This window comes from Lissotriton vulgaris, chromosome 5 (assembly GCF_964263255.1).
Source record: "Lissotriton vulgaris chromosome 5, aLisVul1.2, whole genome shotgun sequence".
Taxonomy (NCBI): Eukaryota; Metazoa; Chordata; class Amphibia; order Caudata; family Salamandridae; genus Lissotriton; species Lissotriton vulgaris.
Genome location: NC_141693.1, coordinates 881464585 through 881486926, shown reverse-complemented (window position 1 = coordinate 881486926; position 22342 = coordinate 881464585).

Sequence of the window (22342 nt, the reverse complement as noted above, 5' to 3'; positions counted from 1 at the left end):
GGGGCCTCCTGTCCTCATGGGGGTGGAAGATCCTTACGATAATAAGTCTTGCTCTAGCCATTCTCTTCACCTGTTGCCTCTGTATTCAGTGTGGCCCAGCTCTCTGTAGTTTCTGTATCACTGCCTGCATTCCCAAACCCCAGTCCAAGAAGAAAGAAAAGGAAAGAATCATGTTACAGGAACAAGTAGACAGACTAATGAGTATAGAAGTAGACTAATAAGAAGAAGAATTTTTAAAGGGTATATTATGGGACAAAGAGGGACTGTGGAAAAAGGTTATTTTTCGTAGTTTATGTCCCATCATACACCCTCTCAGTCACGTCCCCGAGCCCATCATGTCGGAAAACAAGCGACAAGAACAAGAACAAAACCCGATCACGCGCACACAAAGTTGCACACGCACTCTCCTTCCTCTAAAATTCAAAGGTACATTCTTATGATGAGGGCGATTCCGAGAAACAGCTTCATCACTCAAACTGTACATTACTATGGTTAAGCCGAATCCGAGAACAAGACTCCCCATTTGTAACCATTTCCCTAAAATCAGGCCGATTCCGAGAAATAGGCCTCGTTTTGCTAAACCACGGCAACCAATTCCGAGAAGAAGAGCCCCCGCTTGCTGAAAGACACAACACCAGACATCCTGTCAACGACCAGTTCTCCTTTTTCTCTCTCTTTCTCTCTCTCTTATCTAAGGAACCAGCCTAGAGTTATTTCTCAATGCCCAGCTTCTGTCGTGACTACCTCATGATTAAAGACACAGTCACACTTCTTCCTGTCATGCCTTCTGTATGATTTTGACACAGTACCGCTGCCATGATTTCTGTAAAATTACGATACGGCTATCCGAGTTTTACTGACTTCTGTACCCAGAGATAAATTGCCAGCAGCCAAGGATATCAAAAGAAAGCTCAAGTAAAAAGTCAATTTCGTATGATTACTACATATTCATCTGAAGCCAACCATCTCAGGCAAATGATCAAAAAGAACTGGCATATATTAAAAACTGACTCTGTCATCAAGGATGATATACCAAGACATACATTAGTGACCTTTAGAAAAGCAAGATCACTAAGAGATACACTAGTCAGGAGTCACTTAGAAGCTATACCAGGGAAAACCAACACTCTGAAGGATATAGGAGGATTTTTTCCGTGCGGTAGGTGCAAGGAATGCACCAACAGCAAGAGAGTTCTAAGTTATAAACTGCCAGGGATCAACAAGATGAAAACTATAACTAAGTTCATCACTTGTAGCACTTCCTATGCAGTGTATTGCTTAGTTTGCCCTTGCAGGCTGCAATACATATGAAGCACTATTCATTAACTTAAAATTAGAATCCTTGAGCACCTGAGGGCCATTGATAAGGTAGATGTAGCATACCCTGTGGCACACCACTTTTCAGAGGTACATCAGAGGGATAGGACCAAGCTACAATTCTATGGCCTAGATTCTGTACCAGTCAACATCAGGGGAGGGGATCGGTTGAGAAAACTACTCAGACTAGAGTCTCTGTATATAATAGACCTGATGACTAAATCCCCACGAGGATTGAACAGTGGGGAAGAGTTAGCTGTACATTTGGGATCATGAACGAACTGACATTTGACATCTGATATTTGATATTGATGAGATACATGGATTCACTGATTTGCAGATATTCAATCTTTGAAGATGGCGTGATGAAATTAGCCGCTGTAATTGTTTTCTGTAAATATCTTTGTACATTTTTGTAAATAGCTTAAAGTTACCTGACCTCTATGATAATTAATGAACTCTTGAACATGCGATAATCATAAATTAACACTGCCTATGATATGAATTGGTTAATGGGAAAGTTTCAGAAGGGACATTGGCTGATACATGGCTTGATTAGATCTGTTATGACATGTTTATTATTTTTTTTTGAATTGGGATACACTTGGAAACGTAATCGTATTTATGACATGAATTTCAGTGACAATTCTGATGATTAGATATAACATGTCTGCAATTGTGCTGAGGTATATAACAGTGTGCAATATCTAATGCAATGGTGTATTTAACACTTTTAAGATGGCGCCTATGCTAGCAATAGGTGATTGTCCCTTCTCAATTTCGACACCTAATTGTCAGTGTTTTTAAACGTGCCTCCCCGGTGTATCATGAACACCGAGGAAGGCGTTACGCCGAAACGCGTTTGTTCACTGTTTGGCTGTCTGCTAATTACAAGTGTTTGAAAAGCATCCCCACGAGTACGGTAACTATTGATAAAAGAAAGGAGTTGGAGCGTGAATATAGAGCGGTTTGAACATGACCGCAAACCGCACCCGCCTGCACGAGTGCCGCTGTTTTCTTTTGGTCATTGGGAGCGTGAGAATATATATGTATATATGTATAGGACTGAGTCTTTCATCCATGTTTAGCACTTTGGTAATTGCACCGTCACTTTAAAAAGTGTTGTTCTGCCCATGTGATGTGTCATGTGATCAAGGTCCGAGAAGGACCGAAACGCGTCATGGCGGTGGTGTTGGGCGAGTAACCACAATAAAGAATATTCAGCACGATTTTGGGTCTGCATTTTCTCTTGGGATTCGAATCCTGTGTGCTAGAGGCGAAATCAGGAATCTTTCTTACCGGATTGACTTCCCCGGTAATAGCGTGACCCCTCCCTTGGACTTTGGGCTGTACGGCAGGAAGTGTTTAGCTTCAGGACTGCGGCTGCAGCGGAAGTTGGTTTTGATCCTTGGATAGAAGGAGCCGTGATCGCCCCCGTCGAGCGAGAGAAGTGTCCCTGGAGGGAGGTGGGTGTGAGCTGGAGGATCGGTTTCCGGTTACCGGCAGCTGAAACGGAGCGTCATCAGGGAGCTCGCATCAGACGGTGAGGGAGTAGTGCGTTAATTGTTTGTACGCCATTTCCGCTGATATTTACGCGGCGGGTGGCGTATACATCAGCCCCAAGTTTGTATAACACCATGTCCGCCAACATGTTACGAAACCGGGAGGCGGCAGCCTCTGACTTATTTGTTGACGCCCCACGCGGGGCTGAAGTTTCCGACAATAGCATACCACCTAAAACTGATTCGTCTAGTAATCTGCGTGAGTTATATAAAAAATTGGAGAAATTAATGAAAGCGGAACAAGCCAAGTGGTGGGAGCATCGCTCCCTCAGTCGCTACTTGGAGGTGGGTCGCATACCACGGGGGCTACGCATAATGCTGGCCCCCAGCTACGAGAATCCTGACCCCAACATGCTGGCTGACTGGGCAGAAATCAACCTTGATTCCTCAAAGAGACTAGTGGTGCTGCTTGTGAAATACACTGAAAGCGACAGACTCAAACTACAGAGCCAAATTGAATCACTGAATGAGGAGATTGCCAAAGTGGAATCAGTGCCGAATGTACCACTAACATCAACATCTACTACAGTGGCACACAAATTCAGAGATGATATGCTGGCACGCCTGGCCCGCGAAGAGGAAATAATTAAAAAACTGAAAAGTTATAAGTTCCAAAGGGATCGATGGGACTATGCAAACGGGCAGGTATTCACTTTTGCCAAAAGGTATGACTCTGTCAAGAGCAAGAAACAACAAATCCAAACACAGAAACAGGCGACAGCTCAACCACCAGCACCAAATGAAGTATTGGCAACAGAAGGTAGTTCCATTGCTGGCTCTTCGACTGACCTTAGCTCAGCCATTGAAAGTGGGTCTGACAACGAGACATCACGAATGCAGAGAGCGGGTTTTCAGAAATTCACCTTGGCGCAGGAGGTGGACTGTATGAGCCAGGACAGATGACAAACACTGCGCTCCAGGGCTCAAAATGCACAAAGTGCACAAACAACAAGTCAAGGAACTGTAGGAGGCGGGAACGCCGGCAATGTCACAAACAGCGGTAAAATTCCCAAAAAACGTTATACCAAAAAGACAAAAAAACAATGGAATCAATGATGGAATTGTTTAATGCACAGGAAAAATCTCAAACCATAATAAACTTGACGGATATACAACTGACAGAAATCGAAACATCCGTCTTATCATTGGGCTTGTCCTTTTGCCCTAAAGGCAAATTTAATTATGCTGACTGTCGAGTGGATATGTTCAAATATGTGAGAAAAATTAAACTTAAAAAGTTTCATCTACTCCAGGGCAGCACTAAAAATAAAACAGCAACAATGGACACGGTGGAAGAAGTACCAGGTATTGCAGTACATGATATCAGCCTCATGCATGATTTACATCAACTACGTGAGGAGGGTAATGTCACGGATGAGATTTTGAGTCAGATGCCAACAACTACAACGCAAAGACCTCTTACTGCGTTTAAGGCGAAATCTAAATTTTGCCCAATATTGATCCGTGACAATGTGGACATCTTCCATGACAAGGTGACACAGGAATTGAAAATCCTTCACAAAAAACAGAATGAGGCAAAAAAGAGATACACAGCCAAGGACAATGCTTATTTCAAACTGATGGCCAAACTCAATAAGAACAATGAAGTTGCCATACGCCAATCAGACAAAGGGGGCAATATTGTCCTGTGGCCCCGGAAAATGTACTGTGAGGAGGCAGAGCGGCAACTGGGCGATAAGCAGTGTTATAGGCGTTGTGACATGAGCACTGTAAAAGCAGCTTGGGACAAATTTTACTCATGTTTGATGGCCTGGAGAAGTGCGGGACTATCATCAGCAGATGAGTATACATTTCTGAAAAATGATAATCCCATAATGCCGGTACTGTACTTTATACCAAAAGTTCACAAGAGTATTTCGAACCCACCTGGCAGGCCCATAATCTTTGCCTGTGGTAGCCTGATGGAAAATGCTAGCAAGTATGTAGATCATTTCTTGCAGGACTGTGTACGAACACTGCCTTCCTTTATATTAGATACAGGTGACCTATTGAGGAAACTGGAGAACGTGGTATGGAGTGAGGACATGGTGCTCATTTCTATGGACGTGTCGTCACTGTATACTAGTATACATCATAGGGACGGTTTAAAAGCTGTAGACTATTTTCTTCAGAGGCGTCTCATGTGCTACATGGAACATAATAGAATGCTAATAGCAATCATTACCATGTGCCTGGAGAATAATTATTTCTTTTTTTCCAAACAGATATACCAACAAATCAGGGGCGTAGCTATGGGGGCATGTTTTTCCCCTAGCTACGCCTGTCTACACATGGGTTTATGGGAAAGACATACATTATTAGACTCTAACCTTTCATTTGTCAACAGTCATGTAGCACATATGTTTAGATACATTGACGACCTGTTGTTCATTTGTCGGGGAACTGAGAATGAAGCACTAGATTTTGTTAACTCACTTAATACCAATGACATGAATTTACAGTTTACCAGCTACATCAGCAAGTCCTCGGTCATGTTCCTTGATGTTGAGATATTTGTGTGCGAGAACTCTCTGAACACCAGATTGCATAGAAAAAGCACAGCAGGCAATTCAGTGCTACATGCAGACAGCAACCATCCTGCCCACCTGATCCGCAGCATCCCTTATGGGGAGATGTTGCGGATCAGGAGAATCTGTAGTATAGAAACAGATTGCCTTAAAGCACAGCAAGAATGTAGGACAAGATTTATCCAAAGAGGGTACAGCCCCAAGGTCATTGATAGCGCGACCAGAAGGGCCAATGCGCAAAGTAGAGCTCAGGCATTGGTAACCAGAGAGAAAATCAGAGACATTCCCATTGACGAACAGCCCTTAAGACTTATTCTGACTTTTAGTGATCAGCATCAGGCTATTCGGAGGATTATTACCAGGAATTGGCCTCTGATTAAGAACGATCCAATTTTGGGGGAGAAACTCTCACGTTCCCCCAATCTTACTTTCAGAAAAGCCAACTCCATGAGTAACACCTTGGTATCCAGTAGTCCTGAAATTAAGTCCTCTACGGACTGGCTGACCAAAAGCACGGGCTTCATCAAATGTGCTGTTTGTAAAGCGTGTAAGCAGGGCATTAATAAGACTGAATACTATAGCCCATTCCATAGTACACCTAGGAAAATAGATAAAAAAACTTACATGCAAAACAGAATATGCAATTTATGTATTAGAGTGCCCCTGCGGATTAAAATATGTAGGGAGCACTAGACCTCGGTGTCACAAGAGAGTCCTTCAGCATCTACGGGCTATTAAAAATGGGGATGAATCATACCCCGTGGCCCGTCATTTTTCAGCAGTACATGCAAAAGATTCTGACCTGCTGAAATACTATATTGTTGATTGCATCCTGCCCCTGAGGCGAGGTGGTGACAGAAATGCTAAGCTAAGAAGATTGGAAACAAAATACATTCTTGAGATGGACACTAAGAGCCCTAATGGGTTAAATTCAACGGAAGATTTTTATACATTTTTATAAATCTATATCTGAAGCTTAAGGTGGTTTTAAAGCTGTATATATTTTCTAGTGTCCTTCCTTAATGAATAAGTCAATATGCCGCATGCAAAATGAATTTATTTTAAGTATTTTATATTTATTATTGTTGTTTAAAATTTCTTGGGTTTGGGTGGTGAATACATTGTTTTGATAGATTTTGAATTCATGGATGATTAGAAATTGCCCACTTGGGCTTCATTCAAGAGAAATCACTCATGTTCCTGCATGGGCAGTGGCTAAATACAACCCTCCTTAAGTACTAGTTACGGACGTGACTCATGTGTTCGAGTGAACTAGACCCATTATTTGTAGCTGCCGTGGTGGACTTTTTTTTAGCATGGATTTTTAAATCATGCGTTTATTTTTAGAAAAGTTCCTTTCATGCTGGTGGTTTTACAATATTGGGTTGTTTTTATCAGAAATAATGAATTTAATTATTTATTGATGTTTTTTATTCGATGTAACAAATATTTATTGTAATTGTTTACTCAAATTGCGAATTTGCACATGATTTTAGCACACCTTGCACTTTATCTTAATTGTATTTTACAGTAATATTTGCACTGGAGGGTAGCTTAACAAGCTATAGCCAATTAGTACTGTATTGTTGATTTATAACTGCATTGAAGCAGGGACTGAGTCTTTCATCCATGTTTAGCACTTTGGTAATTGCACTGTCAATTTAAAAAGTGTTGTTCTGCCCATGTGATGTGTCATGTGATCAAGGTCCGAGAAGGACCGAAACGCGTCGTGGCGGTGGTGTTGGGCGAGTAACCACGATAAAGAATATTCAGCACGATTTTGGGTCTGCATCGTCTCTTGGGATTCGAATCCTGTGTGCTAGAGGCGAAATCAGGAATGTATATATATATATATTTTTTTATACAAAGAACCAGAGCTTCGGAGAGCACACTGCTTTCCAACATAATTGCGCACGATGGTTCATGCTTCCTCGAGTAATTATCATGTGCCTTACGCGTTTCGGAGCATCCCTTCTCCTTGATCACAGGCTGTTCTCGGCTGGTACAGAAATGAAGCCGGCACCATTTTGACACGTTTTTATTCTTTACGTGGGTAATTCACATCCATTTGCATGATGGTACTTTGAGTCCGTGTTTTTTACTAAAATAGTCTGGGGTGCCTTTTTCTTAGTCAATTCACCTTGGTAGGTTCCATACTCAGTTCGAGTCTATAATTAACATTGTTATGCCCTTCAGTGGGCCCCCAGGACACGATGAGCCATCACAGGTGCTGTTAGAAAACTCCAAAAGGAAACTCGGCATTGTTCTGTGGTTTCCATGGCCCTCATTTCGGTGGTGCTTCTCCACAACACAGAACTGCCGTCAATTTATTTTTATACAAAGAACCAGAGCTTCGGAGAGCACACTGTTTTCCAACATAATTGCGCACGATGGTTCATGCTTCCTCGAGTAATTATCATGTGCCTTACGCGTTTCGGAGCATCCCTTCTCCTTGATCACAGGCTGTTCTCGGCTGGTACAGAAATGAAACCGGCACCATTTTGACACGTTTTTATTCTTTACGTGGGTAATTTCACATCCATTTGCATGATGGTACTTTGAGTCCGTGTTTTTTACTAAAATAGTCTGGGGTGCCTTTTTCTTAGTCAATTCACCTTGGTAGGTTCCATACTCAGTTCGAGTCTATAATTAACATTGTTATGCCCTTCAGTGGGCCCCCAGGACACGATGAGCCATCACAGGTGCTGTTAGAAAACTCCAAAAGGAAACTCGGCATTGTTCTGTGGTTTCCATGGCCCTCATTTCGGTGGTGCTTCTCCACGACACGGAACTGCCGTCAATTTATTTTTATATAAAGAACCAGAGCTTCGGAGAGCACACTGTTTTCCAACATAATTGCGCACGATGGTTCATGCTTCCTCGAGTAATTATCATGTGCCTTACGCGTTTCGGAGCATCCCTTCTCCTTGATCACAGGCTGTTCTCGGCTGGTACAGAAATGAAGCCAGCACCATTTTGACACGTTTTTATTCTTTACGTGGGTAATTCACATCCATTTGCATGATGGTACTTTGAGTCCGTGTTTTTTACTAAAATAGTCTGGGGTGCCTTTTTCTTAGTCAATTCACCTTGGTAGGTTCCATACTCAGTTCGAGTCTATAATTAACATTGTTATGCCCTTCAGTGGGCCCCCAGGACACGGTAAGCCATCACAGGTGCTGTTAGAAAACTCCAAAAGGAAACTCGGCATTGTTCTGTGGTTTCCATGGCCCTCATTTCGGTGGTGCTTCTCCACGACACGGAACTGCCGTCAATTTATTTTTATACAAAGAACCAGAGCTTCGGAGAGCACACTGTTTTCCAACATAATTGCGCACAATGGTTCATGCTTCCTCGAGTAATTATCATGTGCCTTACGCGTTTCGGAGCATCCCTTCTCCTTGATCACAGGCTGTTCTCGGCTGGTACAGAAATGAAGCCGGCACCATTTTGACACGTTTTTATTCTTTACGTGGGTAATTCACATCCATTTGCATGATGGTACTTTGAGTCCGTGTTTTTTACTAAAATAGTCTGGGGTGCCTTTTTCTTAGTCAATTCACCTTGGTAGGTTCTATACTCAGTTCGAGTCTATAATTAACATTGTTATGCCCTTCAGTGGGCCCCCAGGACACGATGAGCCATCACAGGTGCTGTTAGAAAACTCCAAATAAGCATTACAATGTGTGTTGTTAAATAGGATTACAAACGATAGAGAGGTAGATTCATATAGAGCAAATATAATTGATTCATGATTATTCATATTTTTGGATGAATGAAATTGATACTTAATTTTGTGTTTGTAACAGCCCTGAAGAAGTGCAGTAGAGTGCGAAACACGTGTTGGCTGTTTTCTGTAATGAGGGCTGTTTGCTGTATTGAGATGAAACTTCTAAAGAAAGAATAAAATACATTTACAAGAAAGTAAGCAAGAAGAAGTTATTGTTGCTTGTGAGGTCACAGTACTAGGTTTTTCATATAATTAGAATACTATACTGGTGAACCGAGTCACAAGGAAAAAGGTTGAAAAACATTAAAAATTAAGAAAAGGGAGCAAGTTAGATACACCCTGACCCCCTGGACCTGCTGAGGGGGACCCACCCAAAAAACATTATTTTATTTTAATTTTCAGCGGGAGTCACGTAGGGTCTGTAAATCTCGCAGAAAATGAAGATGAAATAGAAGCGTGGTCTCTTGTGCTTCATATCCTTTAAGTCCTTGGGTGGACCAGGTCCCGTGGGCATTTTTAAATAGATATGCCGGGGCCCCCGGGGGCCCAAGTAGCCTCAGGGACCACTACCTCCCCTGGTCTTATACATTGAGTTGCGGGAGGCCACATCGCGCCCCGGAGACCGCCACCTACCTGGGGCTATATAGCTAAAGAATGCATGGGGGTTCCTGTCCCCATGCAGGCCCAGGGTCATCACCTCCCTCCGACTATGTTTATTAACTGCTGGGGGCCACAGACGCCCCCCGCAGCCCCAGGGTCCGCCACCTCTCTGGGGCTTTTAAAAATAAATAAATGCTTCGGGGCTCCTGCCCCCTATGCAGCCCGGAGGCTGCCCCCCTGACTATTTATGTGAAATGGAGGGGGCCACATAGCCCCATGAAGCCCCGGTGATCACCACCTCTGTGGGGCTATGCTCAAAATAAGTGTGGGGGGGCTCAATCCCCCACCCAGCCCCGGGGACCACCACCTTCCCGGGGTTATTTTGCAAGTTGGAGGGGAGCAGTGCGGCCCCCCTCATGGAACAGTAAATATCCCTGGTGACTGCCACCCCACCAAGGCCCGCTTCAGCAATGACTTGGGATGCCCACCCCCTGGATATTACAGTTTGCTATGGCATGGCGGGAATGCTTCTCCCGTCATGCTGTAGCAAACACTGCTTTGCTTCATTGAAGCGAAAGCATGAAAAATTCTCTTGCTTCCATGAAGTGAAGCAGAATTGCTTTTGGGCAGAGTGAGTTGCATATTTGCAGCTCCCTCTGTCCAAAAGCAATGCCGGCTACCACAGGAGGCGGGGAGCCCGCAGGGACCACAGGGGCCATTAGGCTCCCCGGCGGTCACCGACTTTGTGGCCATGCCCTGTGACCCCCCACACCCATTTTTAATGTTTTAAAAAAAAAGGCCTGGCTGAAATTGGCCTCAGGATGGGGTCCGCGTAGCCCCTTTCAAAAATTAAAAGACAAAAAGACAGGGCAGGCCCACGCAGCTGTAAATGGTTGGTGCCCGGGGGGTGGGTTCCAATGGGCTGAAATTCTCCTGGGGAGGAGAGCTGCACGTCCCAACTCTCCTTAAAAGAAAACACTGAAAAAAAGCCCTAGCCCCAGGATATGGTTTTCCCGGGGCTGAAATTGGCCTCGAGAGGGGGCCGGGTGGACCCCTCGCTTTTTATTTCATTTAAAAAATAAAAAAAAATGGGTCAGAGGAAGGCAGGACATGCAGTCCCCCTTCCTGAAATAAAAAAAGGAAGCTGGCATCTTGCCAGAGGCCCGCCACTTTCTCCACTACTCTGCAAGCGCACCTCTTAGCACACTGCTGGTGGGGTGATAAGGTCCCCTTGTGTCCTGAGGGTGTGTCCTCTGACCACCTCTCAGCAATACAGCTGAGTGAGGCTTACTGGAGGTAACAGGTGGGCTAGTTGGCCCACAGGAACCATCAAGAGGCAAGGGGACTTCATCCCCCAACCAAGAACGTGCCAGTTTATATTCACTATGATGCCACAACCACCAGCAAGGCCCCCTGTGGACCATCGCGGGGACTTCGTGACTATCCACAATATCATGAATATTGGTGGGAATTTTAAAAATATATCAGTGAATCATTAATACGCGTTGTTAAAGAGATACTGAGATTGCGATAAATGTTTTTATAGAGTTATTTATATAGCGAGTTATGTACTGTAATGGTTAGAATTAATTATATAGTTATAATTTTTTTATGTGGTGGTGGCTATTGAAATCCTGCTTTTGCTTTCTGCCTTCACGACATAACCCCGGGGATCACGATAACCATCTTCCTCATGAATTCCGGCCTCACTGTGTAAACAGCAAAGGTTTTAGAGATGGTGTTCTAGAAATATAATGGAAACACATGAATTTGAAGTTTACAATAATAAACCCCTAGTGTGTAAAATACTGTAATATGTGTCCATATGTGTTTTGACTTTATGAAAAAGGCGTGATCTTTGCGATTAACAACGTTATCATGACAACCCAAATAACCGCGAAAATGGAAAATAGGTCTGAACAATGGTTTTTAAAGACACTTAGTACAAAAATATGAGTTCAAACATGCTTTGAAAGATATATGTATATAGTAATATGTGTAGTGCAATGTTCAGAATGGATATTCTTACATATTAGTTTGGATGTTTTGGCGGGCACTAAATGTCTGCTTTTGTTTTCTGCTTTCACGACGTGTCCGCAGGCATCTCAATTACCGACGTCATTGAGATCTCCAGAGTCACAGCGAAAGCAGAAAATAGGTTTTAGAGATTGTTTTTTTTGTTGTTGTAGTACTTTATTCGATAGCAAAGTATCATAAAAGTAAATACATCATAAATTGAATTAAAAACTATTACATCATAAAAGGGATAAAAGTTGCTAAAAGTATTCAATATAAATTTTGTTTAAAAAATAGGTTTTTCTAAAAATTCCAGATTAGTAAAAAAGGAGAGGAACCCAAATGAGTACGTCACAGCAAAAGAAAAAAGGGTGCTAGGAGGTAAAGTGCTAATTCGAACAATTTAACAGGATTTGAATGACTACCCAGTACTCAATCGCACCAGCTTAGATCGTATTTGCCATGCACTTCCCAGAAATTTTGCAACCCCGGCAATTATCAACATTGAGGAAGTGTCCGTTGTCAAAATGCGAAGAGCCACTGAACACTGCCGTGTCCCCAATTCTCTGCATACTGGGCGTAGCCATCTTTTCCTTGCCCCCTTGTATGCTCTACAGGCAAACAGGAAGTGTCCAAGCGTTTCAGTAGGATTAGGGCACCCCGGACATGCCATTTGGTGATGTTTGAAATTTTTCCACCTGCTGGTAAAGATATTCAGGGGTAAGGTGCCATGCCGCATTTTGAGGAACAGAGATCTGTCTCTTGGTAAGGTGATAAAATCAAGGAATGGCTCCAGCTTCGGTATAGGCTTATGTAATAAAAATTGATCAGTTAAAGCACCCCACTTCGGGTTTGACGAGTCCCTATCTTGAATCCTCACCCAATACAACTTTTTAACAATGTCTTTCGGCGGGGGCTGCTGAGATAGCCATTCTTCTTTAAGTCCCATGTTAAACACCAAGTCCCTTAAAGTTTTCAGCCAGGGGATCACCCCAAAACCATTCAACTCAATAAGTTTGTCGAGGACTGCAGCATAGTGGCTAAGGTCCGGCGTCCTTCTTAAGCGGACCCAATATAATAAAGGTCGGAGACCGACAATGTCTTTAATGGAGCGACGTCCCAAATCATAGAGTAGCGGTTTAATAGGGGTGGAGACCGGGAGGCCCACTAGCTCTCTCATAAATTTATGCTCAGCTGTAGCTAAATCAGTAATTCTTTCGAACTTCCAAAGTTCGGAGCCATAGGTTGCAGCAGAAAGCGCCTTGCCCTCATACACTGCTAGGACAGGGCTAATAGGTTTGCTGGATGTCAAACGGTGGTCTCTAGCAATTGCTCCTGTCACCCTTTTAAAGTTAAGCAGCATCTTGGCAATATGAGCATCCCAGTTCATCTTACGATTTATTCTGACCCCAAGGTAATCAAATGCATTAACCTCCTCCAATAAGGTACCATCCAATGAAATATGAATTTTCTTCAATTTTTTATTTCTAGACAAAACCATCAATTTGGTTTTGGTGGTGTTGATTATGAGGCCACGGTCTTTACAAAAGTCACTAAACCTGTCTAGAAGTTTCTGAAGACCAGAGGGGATTTTAGACATGAGGAGAGTGCCATCAGCAAAGAGGAGGGTAGGTGTTTTTTCTCCAGCCAGGGTGGGGGCATCCGCTGGGTCCTCCCTCAAATGGTCTGCCACCCCATTTATAAAGAGGGAGAACAAAGTCGGAGCCATCACACACCCTTGGCGGACCCCCCTCTGCACAGGTATTTTCGCTGTCAGCTGACCTTCATTCCCAGATCGTTTTTATAAAAACTCTCTAGAAAAACATGATTCTAGAAAATACTCTTAGAATCCTCCAGTGTACACCATACTGTAATATGTGTGGATATATGTGTTTTTTTTTTCTTTTTTTTTTTTAATCCTCATATTGCGAAAATTCTATGTATATGGAAAATTTGGTTTCTACCTCTGATACTTTTTTGTACCGTCACTGCCAATTTCTCGCTTGTCATGGGAGTTTTCCTTTTCCTTGTTTAATCAGAGGAGACCCCTTGCCATTACATATTCACAAGTCTGTAAGCGAGGGAAGAGGGAGCTAGCCACCTTGACTACTCTTATGAGTATCATACTCATATTCCAGACTGTGCTTTCGCTTTAATCATAGGACAGTGTGTTATAGCCTTCTTTATGGGTTTAAGTGTTTTTCCATAATTTCCCAGTAATTAAACCTCTTACTACAATTTCCCCTTCTGTCTAGTTTGTTTATTTTAATAGCGGAGTTCATCCATTCCCCATGTGAGGGGGGTGTTGATCCAATCCACTTGATGCATATTTCTCTTCTCGCTATTACCATTAACACAAAAAGTAACTTTGTTTCCATTACTGTTAGTCCTACTTGTTCTGTTGTATTACCAATCCCAAAAAGAATAAGGGTTTCACTTACTTTTAGATGTTTTCGGAATATCAAATTTAGCGTCTTACCAACTTCTTCCCAGAATGTTCTCAGTGTTGGGCAGCTCCAGAACATATGAATATCATCTGCCCTTTCTTCCCCGCACTTAGGGCATTTTTTAATTCCTGCATTCTTAAATTTTGAAAGTTTTTTCGGAGTCCAATAGGCTCTGTGCAGGGTGTACAAGTGATTTCTTTTCAGTCTCACAGATTTTAGTGTTGACCAGCATTTCTCCACTGAATCTTCCCATAAGTTTACTAATTCATCCGTTTCTAGATCTTTCCCCCACGTTTGTTCTGCTATTTGGTAGCTTTCCTCTTCTTCCGTTATTAATGTCCAGTACCATTTTGCTACCTCCTTTTTTATGGGTAGGGTTTTTGTCATTTCTTTTTCCAGAGTTTTACTATCTTTATCCTGTGATGGTATTGTTCTTGCCCAACTATTCAGTTGATAATATTTAAATTTTGATATTGTTCCATTAGTGATTTTATTCATTTCTTCCCAAGAGATCAATGTTGATCCATTTAGTAGTTGACCCCAATAGTTGATATTGTTTTGTTTTAAGGGAATGGCCATAACGTCTTTCAGACAGTTCGGGGTTCCTGGGGAATTCCATATTGGTGCCAATGCACTATAGTAAGGAATTTTTAAAATCCATCTAAATTGTGTCCAAAGTTTTATTGCTTCCTTGAGGACCTTTAATTTAATTTTTTTAAAGTATTTTTGATGTCCAAATTTGAAAAGATAATGATCCTCTGCTTCTGTAATCACTTGCAGATATTCCGGATAGTGTTGGTGTATTCCCAGAAGGTTCCTTATATTTTTAAATTGGAATGCTCTACAGTATTCCGTCAGATCCGGACTTGCAATACCTCCTTTCTCTTTTTTTCTCCTTGGCTTCCTCCATGATATTCTGGTTCCCTTGGATGCCCATATAAAGCTTGACAGTTCTCCCTGTAGCTTTTTTAGTTCGGCTTTTTTGAATTGCAATGGAATATTGTTAAACAAGAAGGTAAATTTTGGAAGGATGTTCATTTTTATGATGTTTGACTTCCCTATGAAACTTAAGGGCAGGCTAGACCATACTTTAAGTAATTTCCTTACATCTCGGGCTACTCTGTTTAGATTGTTTTGTGGTATTTTGTCTATATTTTGATTTATCAAAATGCCCAAGTATCTTATCTCTTTTTTTATGTTAGGACTATGAAAATGGGTATTCCATGTCATGATTTCTGTTTTGGTATGGTTTACTAAATATCCTGAAACTTGGCCAAAATTAGAAATGACTTTTTCTATCGCTGGTTTGGATCTCTCATATTCCTCTGTAAATAGCATCAGATCATCTGCGTAAGGATATATGTGTTTTAGATTTTATGGAAAAGGTACGATTGTTGCAGTTAACAATGTCATTGCAACTTCCTTTGTCTTTTTTGGAAAAAATGGAAAGTAGTGCCATATGACGATTTTTTGGACACTCACTACAAAAATATGAGTGTGAAAAGTACACTAAGAAAGCCCTACTGTTAAATATACTGTAGAATATGCCTTTATATATGTTTCACACTTTGTACAAACCATGCGCTCTTCGAAACTACAGACGTCATTGCGATGAAGTCAGTAGTCGCGAATATACATTTTTTTGTAAAGGTGATTTTCTCCTAAATTGATCACAGAAAGAATAGTTATAACAATATTTTACTAAATATTTAGACAAACTTTTTAAAAAAAATGTCTTTAAGTGTATTTTTCAGTATGTGAAATACATTTGCTGATCACTGATTCTCCACAGTACATGCGACAATGTTGTGCTGAGTCACAAATTGGTAAAAATAAAACCAGTTATTAATGTACTTTCTGATAAACATAAAAAAAATGTGTGGATTATACTATATATATGTATATATATATATATATATATATATATTCACTGAAAAAAACATAGGTTATAGACCATATATAGTTAGGAATTAGCATTTACAAAACCTTATTTTACTCACACAAAACCATTTAAATTTCATATATAGTTAGTTCCACTAACTATATATCGCCCACCCGCAATCCACTGCTGATCATGTCACATATTACATCATTCATGACATGGTCAGTGACATCACTGATGACATCACTGATGACAACATCCAGTGACTGTATGTTTCTGTAAAGTTAAAATATGTCTTACATATTGATGAATGAGTGGATGTATAAGTGTCTGGATGAAGGATTTAGTAGGTGCATGACTGACTGTATGAGTAAGTGATTAAATGTGTCTCACTGAGTGCATGGGTTAGTGACTAAACTGTCTTAATTTGTGCATCATTATGTCTGTTGTTCTGTAAACTGCTGCATGTGTTGATCAGTAGCTATATGAGTAACTATATAGGTTATTAATTGGTTGCCCAAGTATTTGTATGGGAGACTGTGTGTGTGTGTGGGTGGCTGGGAGGTGTGTGACTCTGTGCATAGATGTGTGAGCAGTTGATTCACTAGATGTATGGGTTCAAAAGTGCATGTGGAAACAGCTGTATGGGCGGTTGATTGTGTGCATGAGTGTATTGGTGAGTGAATGGATATCTCAGTGCTACATGTCAAAGTAAGTACATATGTAAAACACAGTACATGTGAGAGTTGACATATATAAATAACTGTGCATAAGAGCCAGTGAATGTGTGAGTGGCTGTATGGATCATTGTGAACTTGTATCAGTGATTGTATAAGAGAGTAAATATGTGTTAGAATATGTTTGAATAAGTAAGGTGTGCATAACTGTATAGTTGAGGAAATGGAGGTGTGATTGATTCTTTGCATGACTGACTAGGTGTGTGAGTAATTCCATGGATGAGTGACAGTCTGTGAGTGTCTGTTTACACTGAGTGTATCTAAGGTTATATTAGAGTCTGAAGAGGTTCATCGTATTATCACATGAATGATGTCATCAGTGATGTCATTTGAGATGTCATCAGTGATGTCATCAGTGATGTCATTTGAGATGTCATCAGTGATGTCATCAGTGATGTCACTGACCATGTCATGAATGATGTAATATGTGACATGATCAGCAGTGGATTGCGGGTGCGCGATATATAGTTAGTGGAACTAACTATATATGAAATTTCAATGGTTTTGTGTGAGTAAAATAAGGTTTTTTAAATGCTAATTCCTAACTATATATGGTCTATAACCTATGCTTTTTTCAGTGAATTTCAATGGTTTTTTAATAGCAAATATGAAAAGCTTTAAAATGTCAAGTACGTGGTAGGTAAAAACATTTTCGTGTCTATGCACGCTGATGTGCTTTGAACGCTGCCCCCCCCTTTTTTTCTTTTAGGAGTATTCTCTCTTTGCAGATAGTGAAGGGTAGGTAACGCAGGCCTTTGCCCCCGTTGTAATCCGTCGTGCCTGATTCTCTCTCCATTTGATTGATTGTTATCCAAGCATTTACTGTTTTAGAATTGGTTCTCTTTGGTTCATTCTCTATTTACAAACAAGCACAGAGTCGCAATACTCTGTTTAGTCTTTGCAGATAGTGAAAAATCGTTTAAAAAAACAAAAGGAATCGAGCAAAATCAGTAGGCCACTAATGGGATCTCTTTTTGACCTCGCTAAAATAGAAACATTAGGAACAACCCCTCATGAGAAATACGAAACTAGTGAGATGAACTGAGCTCAACGCCATGATGGCTGCAAGACAGCTCGGCTCCGCCACCCACCCTGCCCAAATTCGATCAGTTCCGGTGGAGCCCCAACGTGAACAGGTAGAGAAGAACTTGCCCTCCCCTCTTTGACTGAAGGTTCTTGTTGCCTGTCCCTTCTGTTGTCATTTAACAGAACTTTTTGGACTACTGAAAGGGGTTGTGTTCCGACTGCTGGTTGGGGGAGACATTTTGACTATATTCTGGACCTGCGTTGTCGCGTAATGCGTCATATGACGCGCCGCGTTAGCGCACCCGGAAGTACTCCGGTGCGCGAGGCGCAGCTTCCCGGAAGCGATCCAGAGTGCGGTGCGCAGCTCGTAACGTAAGCATAACAGGTCATGTGACTTGTTAATAAAACTTTTTATTGGTTCATTTTACTTTTGTTATTCTAATGATGAAAGGCTTGGTCATATGAAGTAAAAATATCGCTTTTCATTGCTTTCAAACATTTTTTTTTCTTAAACATATATGTTATAATGTTCCAGGCTAATGTATTTTCCCGGAAAATTTACAACTGTCCTGCAAGTAAAATATATTCCTTTTTCGAGAAAAAGGGCGTTTCTTCGTCCCATGAGGGAGCCGTTGAGTAAGCATGGGCGAATTTTGCGAATCGCGCGTTCGCGAATTTTGCGGATTTGCGAACTCGCAATCCGCAAAATCCGCGAATTCTCGCTAATTTGCGGATTTTTTTTTTGTGTTCGCGCGGGTTTCTGCCAGTTCGCAAAGGTTTTGTACAATTTCGCAAACGCGAACTTACCTGTCGGGTCGCAAGTTTTGCGAACTTGTTGTTTCTACGTGTCCAGCCTGTTTGGGACACTCTTCTTCATCACTGCCACTCTCTGTCACCACTGCCACTCTCTGACTACTCATGCCACCCTCTGGCCCACCCATGCCACCCTCTGTTTCATCACAGCACCCTCTGGTTGTCCAGTGTACATTATTGTGGCAAAGCAAAGCACACCTTCCCTGCCTCAAGTGACCTGAATTAATTTGGGGCTGATTAATGTGTCACAGAATATTTTTTTAGCTGGCACCTGCTTCCTTAGTGCTTCCTGATTAGTGATCTTTTGCACTTGCTAAGTGCTTTCATTGTTGCAAAATTAGTTACAACACCTGCCCTGCCCCAACTGACAATAATGAATTAGGGGCTGATTAATGTGTCACTGGATTTGAACTTCCAGCCTGGCTCCTGCTTGTCTGCCTTAGCTGTAATTCAGGACCTTTGTGTAACTATTCTGAGGGTCAGAGCAGGGTCACATAATAGTTGCAAGTAGGCAACTGAACTCTGGAGGGGCCCCTCAGGAAGCACTACAGGAAATGGCTACTAATGATGAGCTTGAACTTTTGAACCTGGTAAGTAGTTTCAGTTTTGCTAAGATCGTATTTCTGCAATTTAGCGCTTATTCGCGGGGCGCGAAGTTGAACTGGGAAGCCGCGAACTCACGCGAACAGTGCGAGCAAGCCATAAAATCCGCTGCTCGCGGATTTGCGGATTTTGCGGGAAATTCGCGAATCTCGCGGATTGCGAATTTACCGAAAATCCGCAAAATCCGCGAGCGTAACGGATTTTCCGCCCATGCTTACCGTTGAGCAAAAGAGGCTCGGCCTGCTGTCTTAGTCGCCGATAGGCCTGAATATCAGATTCTTATCGATCACTTTATGTTGCAGGAGTAGAAAACACAACAGCCCTTGACCATTTATCTTTACTGCGTTCCTGCGTATTATACCTTTTATCCGTCATGTAATTGGGCTGCTTTATTTCACTTGCCTTTTACTGATTCGAAAACAGTGGCTATTATTCAAAACTTTACCAATGTAAGTACTACTACCATGTTTTGTTTTAAAAACCTTTATTGTGAAAATGTCAGTTTACAAATACAGGCCTATAACCACGTGGGCCGGCCACGGAGCAAACTGGAATCGTATATGATGAGGGGACATTTACACTGTAGAACAACGTAACGGGCGACCCATTAGGTTGCAAGAACTAAGGTGTCTAACATTTGCGGAATCGGTGGACGTACATTTTATAATTAAAGTACGACAGGGCCAGTTACAATAAAATTATCTAGATATACATTTGCGGGCAAGTACCATGGGTGACGTTAATTCGAACTTTCAATAGTACAGTAATCAATAACACATCAGAACTTAATATCAATAGGGATGTCCAAATGTTCAATCAATTCTCGTCCCCGCCCGCCATGTGCTTCAAAACTGCATACGTATCTCAAGATATCAAGGTTGGGCAACCAGTACACAACAAGGAGTTACGAGTCCCATTTATACCGGCGCCATTTTGGGCGAGGCAGGGCAGGTCCAGGATATAGTCAAAATGTCTCCACCAACCAGCGGTCGGACCAGAACCCCTTTCGGCAGTCCAAAAAGGTTCCGTTAAATGACAACAGAAGAGATAGGCAACAAGAACCATCAGTCAAAAGAGGGGACGCTTTCGTGAATGGGGCCCATGCCCTAGCAGGCAAGCGTCCGAGTTCCAAGGTGTCCCAGAGCCATTTTAGTGGACCAGGCCCAAATCCAAAGAGCTGGCCACCATTTTGAGAGTCCTGTTGCAGCCGGCTATCGCTGCACCACAAGAGTAGCCGCTATTCAGCTAGATGGCGGGTGAGTCACTGTACCGCAAAAGCGGGCGGAACTCAGCTGGAAGGCGAGTCAAACGCTAAGAGGCGCCCCACTGCAGATGAGGTGCCTCCACCTGGGGAGGAGGGAGAGGCCCGTTTGCGCTGCCTCCCCCCCCCCCCCGGGCACCCCACGCCGTCTTTCGGCGCAGCATTGTAGGATGGCCACACCAGTGAAACTTGCTGGACACCACCTCGGTGCCATCCTGATCTCGGCGCGTTTGAGTCACTGTACCGCAAGAGCGGGAGAAACTCAGCTGGATGGCGGGTGAGTCACTGTACCGCAAGAGCGGGTGGAACTCAGCTGGAAGGCGAGTCAAACGCTAAGAGGGGCCCCACTGGAGATGAGGTGCCTTCACCTGGGGAGGCGGAAGAGGTCCGTTTACGCCGCCTCTCCCCCCCCCCCCGGGCACCCCACGCCGTCTTTCGGCGCAGCATTGTAGGATGGCCACACCAGTGAAACTTGCTGGATACCACCTCGGTGCCATCCGGATCTCGGCGCATTGTGCTGCCTTCGGCGTACTGTAGCAGCAAAAGTAACCGCAACTCAGCTGGACACGCCGTCTTTCGGCGCAGCATTGTAGGATGGCCATACCAGTGCGGCAACTTGCTGGACACCACCTCGGTGCCATCCGGATCTCGGCGCGTTGGGCTGCCTTCGGCCTACTGTAGCAGCAAGTGTGGACGCAACTCTGCTGGACGGCGTGTGAAACGCTAAGGGGCGCCGCACTGCAGATGAGGTGCCTCCACCTGGGGAGGCGGAAGAGGGCCGTTCGCGCCGCCTCCCCCCGGGCACCGCACGCCGTCTTTCGGCGCAGCATTGTAGGATGGCCACACCAGTGCAACTTGCTGGACACCACCTCTGTGCCATCCGGATCTCGGCGCGTTGTGCTGCCTTCGGCCTATTCGCACATCGGTCCGCTACTGACACCGCCTCATGAGCCAACGGATTTTGTACGCTTTTTATAGCCCAAAGCCGCATAACAGGTCATGTGACTTGTTTATAAAACTTTTCATTGGTTCATTTTACTTTTGGTTTCCTAATGATGGAAGGCTTGATCATATGACCTAAAAATAACACTTTTCATTTGATTAAAACATTTTTTTCCCAAACGATGAAAGCCCCACCTTTTTTTTCTCACTCGGCAATCAAAAAAGGTTCCGTTAGATGACAACAGAGGGGACAGGCAACAAGAACCATCACTCAAAAAAGGGGAGGGCAAGTTCTTCCCTACCGGGTCACATTGGGGCTCCACCGGAACTCATCGAATTGATAGTCTACAGTGTTTCTGGATGTTTCAGACTGAAGCTGGCGTCAGCATGAGAGCACCACCATCTCGTAGCTCCGTCGTGGCCATTCCGCAAGCAATCATGGCAGCCGCTCCCCACCGGAAGCCTGCGGGAGTCGGGGGCTCCCAAGACTTTTGTAGAATCTTCAAGTCTTCAAGGCTGAGGGGACGCTTTCGAGAATGGGGCCCAAGCCCTAGCAGACAAGCGTCCGAGTTCCAAGGTGTCCCAGGGCCATTTTAGTGGACCAGGCCCAAATCCGAAGAGCCGGCCGCCATTTTAAGAGTCCTGTGGCAGCCGCCTATCGCTGCACCGCAAGAGTGGGCGCAATTCAACTAGATGGTGAGCGAGACGCTGTAGCCGCAAGAGCGAGCGGTAAACAGCTGAATGGCGGATGAGGCACAGTGCAGCAAAAGCGGGCGGAAAAACGCTGAATGGCAAGTGAAACGCTAAAGGGGCGCCCCACTACAGCAGACGAGCCTCCACCTGGGGAGGCCCGTTCACGCCGCCTCCCCCCCCCCCGG